Below are 13,702 nucleotides of genomic sequence, written 5' to 3'. Positions count from 1 at the left end.
TTCTCTTTGTATCTCAGATCTCAGTGCTGTGTAGCCCAGGGAGAATTCAGGTTGAGCTCCATTGTTCTAATCATCTATTAACTGGAGCCTTACACATTCCCTTTGGTATGGTTTCTATTATGTACTTCTCTTGATAGTTCTGGTTAAACTCTTAGTAATGGGAATTGCACAACTGGGAAGCTACACACCTGGGATTTCAAGCAGCAATAACGATACAGCACCCTAGTAAACATATTTTGCATGAGATATTCATTATACCAGAGAGCGAACATGGGATAGCGGTTTGAGCATTGGACTATGACTCTGGAGATAAGAGTTTTATTCTCTGCTCAGCCATAGAAACCCACTGGGTGATCTTGGGGGAGTCACAGGCACCCAGCCCCAGAAAACCCTGCAATAGGTTCACCTTAGGGTCGCCATAAATCAGAAATGACTGAAAGGCACACAGCAGCATTCATTATTCCAGAGAATTAGCTCCTCTGTAGACAAGCACACACAAGCATGTGTGGGATTGTGTCCTCGTCCATTAAAAGAAAAACATGTTTTGTTGTGAGTTATAAAGCTATGAATTAGAAAGGAGCAATTAATTCAGAAGTACTGTGAGCACTAATATATTTACCACAAAGAACAGTTTGCTCTTCTGATGTCAGAAAATGGAGTTCCAAAGAAACTGTACTTGTAAGGTTAATACATAAATATTAATTATTAAACATTGAGAACTGGTTCTTGCAAAGCAACCTAGTCTGTCTAATAAAATGAATTCCCAAGAATTAACTGCACACAGCGTAAAAGGCAATGGTAAAGGCAGGCATGATTTTTAATGCACCTAGAGGGGAAAAGGGGAAAGGAAGCCAAATCCTTCTTCAGCATGATCTGTTGCTTCAGATACATCTCATACTAGCGGTGACCACCAATGGTGACCAAACAGAAGTCTCCTCATGCAACAGGACTTCTCCACGGCTCCTGCAGCCCCCAGCTCCAGCCCCAGTTTGCTTTGTGGGTTTCCTAACCTTCTGGAACAGATTTTGAGGCCATCCAAGGCGCTGCAGAAGCAAGGAAGAACAGTCTCCTTTCCATTCTACTGACAGAAGCTGTGACACTAATAAGAAAACGTAACTGGGTACCACCCTAGGCTTCCAGCCCCTTATTTATGTGAAGAAGAAACATAGGGCCTGAGAAGGAGGCCAAAATAAAGCTGCTTCAAATCACTTTGGAGGTATGCTGTTTAAATGATGCATGCGTCCTAAGAGGCCTGAAGCCATGCCAAAGCCACACTCCATTCCTAAGGACTGGAGCACAGCTTTGTTGCAACTTCTGGCCTCTTAAGATGTGTGTGTTATTTAAACAGGATATCTCCAAAGTGACCTGAAGCAGCTTTATTTTGGCCTGTCCGTTCGGGCCTATAGTTTCCCTTTCCTGTCTATTTTGGTTTTTATATACAACTCCCTCCCCCATAAAAACAATGTTGCAATTACTTTGTTGGCCATAGTTCAAATCATGATGCCACTCCTGAATAGCATTCATCAACTGAATCCAGTGATTTAGCTGATACACTAGAACTAACTGCAGCAGAGTGGCATCTAGTACAAAGACTGTTATGCTTTACTGCTTCACAGGGAAAAGTATACTAGCTGACAGAAGTACCATCAAACACAATTTTATTTCATTTAAGTAATCATTGTGTGAATGCCTCAGATTCACACATGAAGAATTGGAACCAGACTCCAGAAAACGTACTAGCTGGGTTAATTGCCTGCAGTATGCAGAAGTCAAGGCAGCACAGCAATACATCCATGCAAAAATGTGGAGTGAGCAATAAAGCTCATGACAATGGAGAGAAAACCAAATTCTGATTTTTAAGACATTTCCAACATGCTTTTTTTACAGTGTCTGGAAATACCGGTATGTGTGTTTCATATGATGAAAAACATGAAACAGTGAAAGATTTATTTAGAACCCATTTTGAAGGTAGATATACACTTACAAGAAATGCGAACAAAGAATAATTGAGGTAATGATCAAGAATTTCTCTATCCTCCACAGTTTAGTGTCACAAGACACTACAGGAACTGAAAACCATTTATGAACTTCTGAAAAGGTGTAAAAACAAAACAAAGGTAAGAACATGGGACAAGGAAAGCATACTAGTCAAGATGTAGAAACCTAGATGAGGTAGCTTGTTTGTGTAGCATTTAATGGGCCCCAGAGGGAGTAGAAACAGCTGTGTATTGTTTGGTTGTCCAATTTATCCTTCACACTGACTTGTCACTCTTGTTGCAGAGATTGAAAATATTTCATTACTCGGGGGTTTAGAGCAGGATATTTCCCCTTCTTAAGTCACTGTTCAGCCAGAAGGGCTCTGCTTCAAGTGTTTATCTTTGGTCTCCTATATCCATAATCATATGGCTGGCAGAGATATGCAGTTCTGTCTTACCCATGTAATGATGAGAAATCAGAGATGCCAAAAACATCCATCCTACAAAGTCACTGAAGAGGCATTGACCTGAACTAGAAGCACTTCACACAAATTGAAAGAATGGTAGCAAGGAAATGTAATCAAGGAAACATAATAACCTGATGAACCCATAAAATTTTGTAGTAAGGGAGGACTTTGTGTTCCAGTGTAGATTTTAAGAACCCAACCTAGCAATTAATTTAAGTGCCCAAAGCTAATGGTTAATTAACAGATGATTTAAAAGGAACATTAAGCTGCCATTTCTGCTCAACTTCTGTTAATATATGCACCTGTAGAAACAAGCAGATACAACTTTAAAAAATAAAGAAGTAAAATTTGCAGAACTCTTTCAGTGTTAGGACTCCTCCAGTCTAATTATGTAACGTCCATTGAATGTATGTCCCATGTTATTCAATGCAATCTATTCACACTAAATTACAGGTTTAAGAGACAATTCACTGCAAGCCATTGGGCCTAAGCATGACTGACACTGGACTGTGATCCTTGTGGCCGGTCAGCCATTATATATGTGTAACATCAGGCTTGTAGAAGATCAAGTCCAATTTCCAGCTATAATTTTGGACCACACTAGCGAGATCCCGTGGGCAAATGGGCTTTAAACACGATTTAATGCTAAGAAACCCTGGAAATGCCCAATGTTTAACACACGGCGTCTCAGTTAACGTGAAATAACGTGAAGTTAAACCGAAGTTAAACTTTCAGAACATCCCGAAAATAAAAAGCTGCCGGTTTTCTCCGCTTTAACTCCAGTTTAACTTCACGTTAGCAATGGATGCAAGCTGCAGGAAAAGAGATTCCAGCTTAACATTAGGAGGAACTTCCTGACAGTAAGGGCTGTTCGACAGTGGAACACACTCCCTCAGAGTGTAGTGGAGTCTCCCTCCTTGGAGGTCTTCAAACGGAAGCTGGATGGCCATCTGTCGGGGATGCTTTGATCTGGATTTCCTGCATGGCAGGGGGTTGGACTGGATGGCCCTTGTGGTCTCTTCCAACTCTATTATTCTATGATTCTACGTTATTTCGTTTTGGAAGCAATTCGGTGTGATAAACTCTCCGAATTTGCAAGTTTTGTTTGCATTTGAATTTAATTTAAATCTGTAACGTGCTCTACTTGGGACTGCCTTTGAAGAGTGTTCAGAAACTTCAGCCGGTCCAAAGAGCTGCAGGCTGCTAACGGGGGCAGGTTATAAAGATCATACAATGCCCCTGTTGAAACAGCTCCACTGGCTGCCAGTTTGTTTCCAAGCACAATTCAAAGTGCTTGTGATGACCAATAAAGCCCAATATGGCTCAGACCCAGGCTATTTGGCAGACCATATCTCCTTCTATGAGCTGGTCTGGCCTTGGAGATCCTCAGGGGAGGCTCTTCTCTCTATCCCACCACCATCACAAGGATGATCGGTTGGGACATGCGAAAGGGCCTTTTCTGCGGCTGTCCTTAGACTCTGGAACTCCCTGCCCAAGGAGATCAGAATGGCCCCTTCCTTGATGGCCTTCTACAAACTGGCCTTCCTCTTCAGACAGGCTTTCAAAACAGAAAGCTTTTAAAGAATGGCCTGGGATGCTATATTGCTTTAAGGTATTTTAAACATTTTTATCTTTTTAAAGTATAGGATATTTTAATGTGTAATTTGTTTTAGTTATTGTAAGTAATTTAATTCTATTTTAATGTACTATTTTGTGTGGCTTTAACTGTATTGTTTTTTTAATGTTGTAAGCTACCCTGAGTCCCAGTCTTGGGAGAAGGGTGGGATATTAATAATAATAATAATAATAATAATAATGAGTTCTGGGATTTCTAGTTTTGTGAGGTATTTAGCCTTCTCTGTCAGAGAGCTCTAGTGCCACAAAAATTACAAATCCCAGAGGTCCACAGGGTGGGAACACTGCAGTTAAAGCAGTGGCAAACTGCATTAATAATAATAATAATAAAACTTTTATTTATATACCGCCCTTCCATCGATCAGGGCGGTGAACAACATAATGAAAACAATACATACATAAAAACAGGTTAAAAACAATATAAAAACCCCCGGTCAGCCATCCGTCTTGCCGTCAGCAGAGAGAGGGAGGCCGTCTAGGACTTCACTCGGGGAATGCAGTTTGAAATAGAAGGGTTTTTAAATCCCTTCTAAACTGGGCCAGGGAGGTGGCCGAGCGGAGCTCTGTGGGCAGCGTGTTCCAAAGGGTCGGGGCAACGATGGAGTACGTCCTCCTCATTGTAGAGGAGAGTTTGGCCCCTGGAACCCTGAGTAATTGCTGCCCAGAAGTTCTGAGGGTGCGGGGAGGAATGTATGGGGAGAGGCGGTCCTTCAGGTATCCTGGGCCCAAGCCATGTAGGGCTTTATAGGTAATCACCAACACCTTGTACTGTGCCCGGAAGCGAATAGGCAGCCAGTGCAGATCTTTAAGCACCGGTGTAATATGGCTGGTCCTGGAAGTACTAGTGACCAGCCTGGCCGCCATATTCTGTACCAGCTGTAGCTTCCGAGTATGATACAAGGGTTGCCCCATGTAGAGCGCATTGCAGAAGTCCAATCTAGAGGTTATTATGTAAATGCAGCCAAAGGCAACAAGATGTAAATGTAGTTGAGCTCAGGTTTCCACAGTCTCATCTGGCTGCTGAAAAAAACCATTGGGAGATGGATACATCAAGCTTTCTTCAATGTCGTACTGACATTTCCACATCAGCTCTTAAGAAGTGTCCCAAAATTAATCTTGTAGATTCAAAACACCTATACTGTGCTGAGATTTTATATACTGTATTAATTTCTCTATTTCCTGTTAAAAGGCTATAATAGCCCAATAAAGTGTCTTTTGAACGATGAGCACAACCATGGTCACTATCAATATTGCTATAATACACTGCGAATGCTAGAATACTTCAGACCCACCATCAATTTCTGGGTGAGCTTATGGCCAAACAAGATTCAAAGTAAAAGCACCATGAAAGGGACCAAAATAAGATGATCATATTTCTCTTAAGGAAGATTACATGATATTCTAGTACTTATTGGAAGCCTTATCTCAAATGGAAAGAAACTGGAGAAAGAGCTGGCTATGAAGAACTAGGTAACTGAGCAGTCAAGAGACTTTGCTGGAGGGAAAGCTTTAAAAAGCTAACATCAACTTCAGTCCTATTATTTCCTCCTGGGCAAGGTATCCAAGAATCCAGGTGGTTGCTATGCAGTCCCAGGCATTCTTACTATGTGTTCTGAATGCAGGTGATTTTCTAGATTGGTTTCCATGTGATTTCAGTATAAAATGAGCTTTGGTATCCCTGGCTGAGGGCTTATATGGGAAGGGTAACAAAAATGTCACTCTGGGCCTGAACAGACAGGCCAAAATAAAGCTGCTTCAGGTCACTTTGGAGGTATGCTGTTTAAATGATGCATGTTGTCTCTTAAGAGGCCGGAAGCCACACTCCAGTCTCCCTTCCCCCTCCATCATTACTTAACAACTTTAGGAGTTTCCATTGAGACTTCTTTCTTTTTAGCTACAGTGTCTTTTTGCATTCCTCCAATGTTTGTGGCTTTGGTTCAGAGTTCTTCTGGCTACAATTCTAGCCTCATGTGTGCACAAAGGGTTCCTCTCACTCCCCGTGTCAGTGTCAGATATGGTCAGAGACCATTTTCTGTGGACTTATCTTCAGGACTGGTAATTATCATCTCCTCTAAATCCCAACTTCTCACTATCCAACCGACCACTCTTTCTTGTTAGCTTTGTGAGGTTCTTAAGGTTGCAGTGGTTTTGTCTGTTTACATGCACTTTTGCAATTTTTTAAATGAAACCTTTATACTCACTGAAACCAGAGTCTCTCTGCAGTTAGTACTGGTATACATAAGTGAAAAGATCCTCTAAGGCGGGGTACAGACTACCTAAACAGGGCAGTCTGCCCGCGCCCTGTTTTGCTGCGCAAGGAAACTGCAGCGGACAAGCTGCGCGGCTTCCTCGCGCAGCAAAAAGAATCCGCAAAAAGCAGGTTATTTTTGCGGCGCCATTGGCACACTTGTGACGTCACAATGGCACTGAGACGTGTGGACGGTAAGCGTCCATTGCATCAAAATGGCGGTGTCCATCTGTACAGGGCGCCGCCATTTTGACGTACGAAATATGTGCTAGGGTTGCGGGGCGCCTGGAAGCGATGCCCCGAGGCAACCCTAGTATGTATTCATTACGTGTTAAAAGGCCCATCTGTACTGGACTTAAGTTACCCACCTCTTGCACACTTCTTTTTGAGCTAATAATCCCCCCCTCCCAAAATACTAAAGCGATGCTGACTGTTGGGAAACACCATATATGCCAAGTTTCCTGTATTTGATAAATGTTCTCCTATGAACAAAATCAAACTTGAGTTCTCTATGTATGCTATATGTCCACAAATTATGGGTAACAATTATACAACAGGCACAAACAGTCCATACTACAACCAGGCTGCAGCAACGTTTATTCTTTCACTTTTAAAACCAATTAACTACAGATAGCCAGCCATCATTTTGGAATCAGTTTCAGTCATTACTTTGATTATGCTTTTTGGATCACACACTAAAAATATACTGAATATAGTTATCTCTTTTAAATTTAAGGACAAATGTAGAACGTTAAAAATAACATAATTAAACAATTTTTTTTAACAATTCCAAAAACCAGGGGTCCGGTTATACTTTGACCTGATTGCAGTTCTTGGACTAATGCATTTATTAAGTTATTATTTCCCCACCCTATAGGGAGGAAAATCTATTTTACAGAAGATATTTTTGGTGACCCTTTTTAGGATTTTATTCTCAATGCTTATCAACTTAAGATCCATATCATGTGTGCTATTTCATTTAGTTTTCTGTATATCAACAGAAGACTGTTTCACGGAGAGGTTCAGAGTGCTCACGTGCTTGAAAGCTTTAATAAATACCAGATGCTCTGGCTGGGATTTGTCACATTGTTTGCTTGCACATAAAAGCTCTTCACTGCTTCTGAGGCATTCCAATCAGCTAGAAGTAGAATTAAACTTATGGTTCCATGTGGTGCTTAATGTAGGGCTATGTTACCAAACTATGCCTATCCTCTTAGACAAGATCCTACCATAGCATTTATTCATAAGTCTGCTTCATTCATCAGTGGACCCATAAAACTTTAATTAGTAGCATCTTTGTTTTTTTCCTGCATCTGCATTTTTATTGATGAGGTCTCCTTTTATTTGTCTAGTCTTATTCTTCACAAAGATACCATTATTATTATTATTATTATTATTATTATTATCATCACACTTGGAAAAAAGATGGGAGCATAGCTGGATGCTCAGGTCAATATCGCACGATTTGGCAAGGATTATCACGTGATGTCATGCGATACTGCAATTATCCTGTGATTATCTCATGAATAAAGAAGAATTATAGCAGCACTTTTTATTCACAGGATTTTACTCCTCTTTATTCACAGGATAATCACAGGATATTTGCAACGTTGCACGACATCATGTGAAAATCTTTGCCAAATTGTGCAGATGGGAACATCCCGCTATGCTCCCGTCTTTTTTCATAGTGTGATAAACTCCCATGGCCTTGCTCCAACTGTTAACAAAGGGGACCACTAAATTCCTGAAACTCATATTCCACCATTTTTATCCATGTTTTATTTAGGTTATGTACTTCTCTCAGTACAAGACCAAGGTAGTTTACAACACAAATTAAAATGGAGTAGAGCTAAACCCCAATAATAACAACAAAACAATTAAAAAAGGTTACATTAAAATCAAACCATTAATCAAAAGCATTTTACAATAGATAGAGAAGTTGGTGGGTGGGGGGAGGTATAACACTCCATGTTAAAAAAAAGCCTTTCCACAGCAACTAGTCAATGACCCATAATCTGTTTGAATAAAAAGGCGCTTATTTGGTAGTGGAAGAGAGGGGACAGCCTAGCATTTCATGGAAGGAAGTTCATGCCCTGTGAGGACTGTGGGATTCAGAGAAAGATCTCTTCCCCCTGAAGATCACCAATTCTGGCAGGTCAGTATGGGGAGAAACAATTTTTAAATTAGTTTAAACCCAAGCTGAAAAGACAAATGTATTCTTATTGTCGGATTTTCAATACTAATTATTTTACCCAATTATTTTAGACTGTTTGCCTCCTAGAATGATCTGCAACAATATACTATTAAAAACGAAGGTTCATCTGTGCCAATATTCCCCCCCCCCAGATTCTACCAAATATGTTCCCCCCCCCCCCCGACTTTTTGATACTATCTATGGAACTTACATATGCATCTGTTCTTGAGATGCCATGCCCACACATTGCTTCAAGGTGGTGGGGGAGAACAGCAAAAACAATCCACTCCCTAGTTAATTGCAAGAGCTTTGAAGTTACATTAATTCAAATTGAAACCCCAACTGTAAGTGTATAAGCTATCAGATGCAGAAAGCAAAGAAAACAGTTTCCCTACTGCATTCAAATCACCCTCGCCCACAAGCAAAGCATTCAGTAACCTGGGTCCTTGCATGCATCCTGCTGCCTGGAGAAAGAATAGATTCAGCAAGCTTGCTACCTTGCTCTGAACTGGCATAGATTATGCAGGAAAACAGTACTGATATGTTTCCACAGCAGCTAGGGACCCAGGATATACTGTGGGGTCATCTTTTCTCTTCATTCCTCAGTGACAGATGCCTGGAAGTGCCCCTCTCCTTTTGCAATTTTGCCCTGGATGCAAGGCATCATACTTTCTCTGTCCCCAATGAAGAGCAATTTTCAAATACAGTAGTTCCTGTTTCCATTTGTTTTCTTCTCTGCTGTACATTCTTACAAATACTGAGTTTTATTTAAACAAAGCCAGGAATAGTTAATAAGAGGCTTGGTTTTTTTTCTGAGTTTGCAGGATGAATACATCTGTAAACAATGCAAATGTACATAGCGTTTTAGAAGATAAGGTTTGTGAATTCACAATTAGGATGAATACGTCTGTAAACAACGCAAATGTACATGGCGTTTTAGGAGATAAGATTTGTGAATTCACAATTAGGTTTATAATATACAGAACTACAGTTGACTGAAGAGTTCCTACGCCCACAAGCACTTTCCCTGGAATGGGATTCCTCTTGTTTTATTAGGTCCTTGAGTTTGGGAAGGTACTCACTTGCCTTTTATGTAGTAGACAGTATGCGGTAACATGACAATTTCTCAAAACATTAAAAAGATACATAGCAACCCTTGCTAAAAATAAATGTGACGCTGTACAACCACCATAAAGAATTATATGTGCACTGTTCTAAAAAGACAGACATTTTACAGTGGAACTGTAACTGCTCAAGGGTTCACCTGCTTTCCTGGGAAAAGCTGCTTATGGCCTTTTAAGGGTCAAAGGAGAAGATTAGTTAATTAGACGGAGTCCCAGGCCCTGAGTTAACTTCCAAGTGAATCATACGGCAGAGAAGCAGCTTGTCAGCTGTGAAAGCAATGGGAAGAAACAGTAAAGGACAAGAGGCTAGAAGACAGTATAACAGAACAGCATGATGTGTCATTCCAATTAAGATACTTCATTCTGCAGTGAAAAGAGATCAATTACTATATATACAGAGATCGTGTAAAGAGCTTTATACGCAAGTGTTTTATTAAGTTAAAGGCAACATTTCAAACGATATTGCTAAACTAGAATAATACAGCTAAGCTAACTCAAATGCTCTTATTTTTCAGGAACAAAATCCAGGGAGAAGAAAGCATGCACATCTGGAGGTATTGACCTACGTAGCATGAAAACTACTATGGTGTGCTCATTTCAATTGAGAAATATATGCCGTCGTTATTTACATTCTGAGTCTTCTGCTTGGTCCAGTCAAATCTTCTTCTATCAAAGGAAATTATTACTGAGAAATCAAGTTGTGAGAAAATATTAATTACAATAGTTTCAATAATAAAATCCTTAGAAATACATAGCAGAGATTGCTGTTTCCTGTAATGGGGATAATTTGATCTAAAAGGGTCCAACTGTGAATTTTAACATATTTATGTTATCTGAGTTATCCACAATTGTTAATGTTAAACTTTTGCTATTTGATACAATTTGTTGTACATTGTTTTTACAGAAGTTTTATGTATATTTGTATTATTACTTTGATTTTTTGCAATGGCCATTGGTCAAAAGCAATAAAGAGAGACTGATTGAAATCCTTAGTAAAATCCAGAACTATTCCAACACAGGCCACAGCACAATGACTATCACATTTTGCTGCAGGAGCAGTCTTGGCCCTTGGGATCAATACAGAAGGTATCAATACAAAGGTAAAGTTTGTTAAAAAATACTAATTAAAAATGAGTATATCTTCTTGATCACTTTATGTACTGCAGACTATGAGTACCCATAGAAGTGTGTTGACTGGCACCCCAAACCTGTTGTTCCTTTGTTTGTTCTTTTCTCTTTGCTTACTTTGTTATGAAAAAAAATATTAAAATATAATTAAGAAAAAACCCCACAGCAATTTCTTTACTCTGTTAGCTTAAAGACTAACCGGTTTATAATAGCATCCATTAACATAGGCTGAGGGCAAATATTAGAAATACTGCCTAAAGGAAATTGGGCAAGAGGATAAGTTTTAACATTGGCTTCCTTAGAGTGATTTACAACCAAATTTCCTAAAACCATGATCATGCACAAAAAGGTTTAAGGCTGCTGCCACCTCAGAATTAATGTAGTTTGACATCATTTTAAAATAAAATGTTGAAATAGAAAGATGAAAAATGTTGCTTATGACACGGCTTACAGTTTTAGATGTGGATATGCCCAACCTCATTACACCCACAGATGTACTGCAATCCACATTTGGTCTCCTGTTTCCTTCCCAATATTGCATCACAATTTTTCTTTAAGTTCCTCAAGAGATACAGGGCAAAAGCAGTAAACTAAACTGTAACTGTTCTGTTGATGTATATGTTTATCAAAGCCAGATATTTCTACTCTTTCTGTCTGTTTGGTCATTCTCCTTCCAAACCTTCAGTTCACAGAGGGGGTGTGCATATTATCTTTTCCAGAAAGAAACAGGGCAAGGAGACTATATGAAGATTGCAAAGTGAAAACTGGAAGCAAAATGGGGCAGGGTTTGTTTTCTGTAACTTCCTATTTGCAATTCAAAAACTTCTTGTTGGGCGGAGGGGAGCATTGCTTCTTTGCTGTCTCAGTTGGGGGTTACAGTGGTGGCAGGATGCCCAGGGTGAGACTCTCCCTATCCGTGCTCCAATCCCAGAAGGTCCATTGGAGTGACACTATGAGTTATTGCAATGGACAACACCAAGCCTAGTGATGCTGTTGTTTCTTGGGATACTTTGTTCAGAGGAGTCATACATAGCCTTCTTCCGAGGTTGAGTATTGCTCAAGGTCACCCAGTGGGTTTCCATGCCCAAGTGTGGATTTGAACCAAAAAGTACAAATCCAACACTCAAACCACTACACCACACTGTCTACATTACAAATATTCCAGTAAAATAATTTTCACTAAACACTTTGAATGTGTTTGAATATACCATTTAATCTGTTAAATCAGACAAAACCATTTTCTCTTTTCTGGAAAACCCACGTCAGTGTTCTCATCTTCAGCAAGCACTCTTCCAGAAGTTTAGAGGATGAGGGTGCTCTATGCCTTCCAAGTCATTTCTTACTTATGACAAGCCGTGAAGAGCAGTTGGGTATGTTTAGGCAGGGGAAGATAAGATCAAGAGGGGCATGACACCCATGTTTAAATGCTTGAAGGGATGTCATATTGAGGATGGAGCAAGCTTGTTTCTGCTGCTCCGGAGACTAGGATGTGGAGCAATGGATTCAAAACTACAGGGAAAGAGATTCCACCTAAACATTAGGAAGAACTTCCTGATGGTAAGAACTGATTGACAGTGGAATATGCTGCTTCCAAGTGTGCTGGAGTCTCCTTCTTTGAAGATTTTTAAACAAAGATTGGATGCCATTTGTCCAGAATGCTCTGACTGTTGGTCTCATCCAACTCTATGATTCTAACTTTCTTTCAAAAGGTGTACCTATAGCACCTTCAGTTTCATTCACTCATTCTCTGCATTACTTTTCAGTTCCATTTAAAAGCTGAGAAAGAGCAGAATCAGTTTAAAGGAGTATTTTATTGCACTAAAGGATGCACTGTATCTGAGTCTGTAGGCATAGCCAACATTACACATTGTCTTGATCGCTTGTACTTTTGACAGACTAAGCATGAGATTTTACAAAATAGAAAGTGGCTTAGCAATGTATTAATTTGTTTGTCTCTTCTCCTTTGCCAATACTTGTCTCCATATTCTGGATTCAGTCCATCTTACATGATTGATTGAATTACAACAGTGAAGATAAGCATGGATATATATGTATTAGAGTAAAGCTAAGGAAGAAAACAAAAGCAGTCATCATACCTGAATTTGCCAGTTATACTCTGCTATATGCCAGCATTGGCTATATGGCTCAGATGAGTTGCTGACAAAAATATGATCTGAACAATATATCAATAGAATTTTTGACTGATGTAAGAAATAGATTTGCCCTATTAAGCATAATCAAGTGTAATCAAACCTGAAGAACTATGGTTTGAAGTCAAGCACACAGTCAAGGAAGAATGCAGAAAGACACTAATAGTGGCCAAAAAAAGAAGAGAAGAAACAATGGATAACAGAGGAAATGCTTCAAGTAGTAAAGGAAAGAAGACCAGAACCATGAATGCAACGTCCAATATTTAGTGTGCAAGGTTAAAGAAAGCTACTGTAATAACCAATATAGAGAAACTGAAGACAACAACAAAAAAGGAAGAATGAAGAACCTCTTCCTCAAGAGCCATGAATTCAAAGGAAAGTTCAAACCAAAAGCGGGGATGCTATATAATCAGAAGAAGAGCATTCTACAAGATCAAGAAGAAATTAAAAAAATGACAGAAGCAATAGAAGAGCTATATAAAAGAGAAATAAAAATTAATGACACATGGAATGAAGATGAACCTAAGATATGCAGATGACACCATACTACTAGCAGAAAACATAACAGACTTGGAACAATTACTCATGAAGGCCAAGGAAGAAAGTGCAAGGACAGGCTTACTGCTGAACATAAAGAAAAATAACTACCATGGAGGATCTACATAAAATCAGCCTCGATAATGAGGAAATAGGCCTGAACCTGCAAAATCTGAGCAGAGAGGTTGAGAACAAGGGATCACAGAGATGTCTTATTGATAGGATCACCATGAATCGGGGTTG

This window comes from Sceloporus occidentalis, unplaced genomic scaffold, assembly GCF_023333645.1.
Source record: "Sceloporus occidentalis isolate IW3139 unplaced genomic scaffold, rSceOcc1.0.p SCAF_4, whole genome shotgun sequence".
In the NCBI taxonomy this organism is placed as follows: Eukaryota; Metazoa; Chordata; class Lepidosauria; order Squamata; family Phrynosomatidae; genus Sceloporus; species Sceloporus occidentalis.
This window is presented reverse-complemented; position numbering follows the sequence as displayed.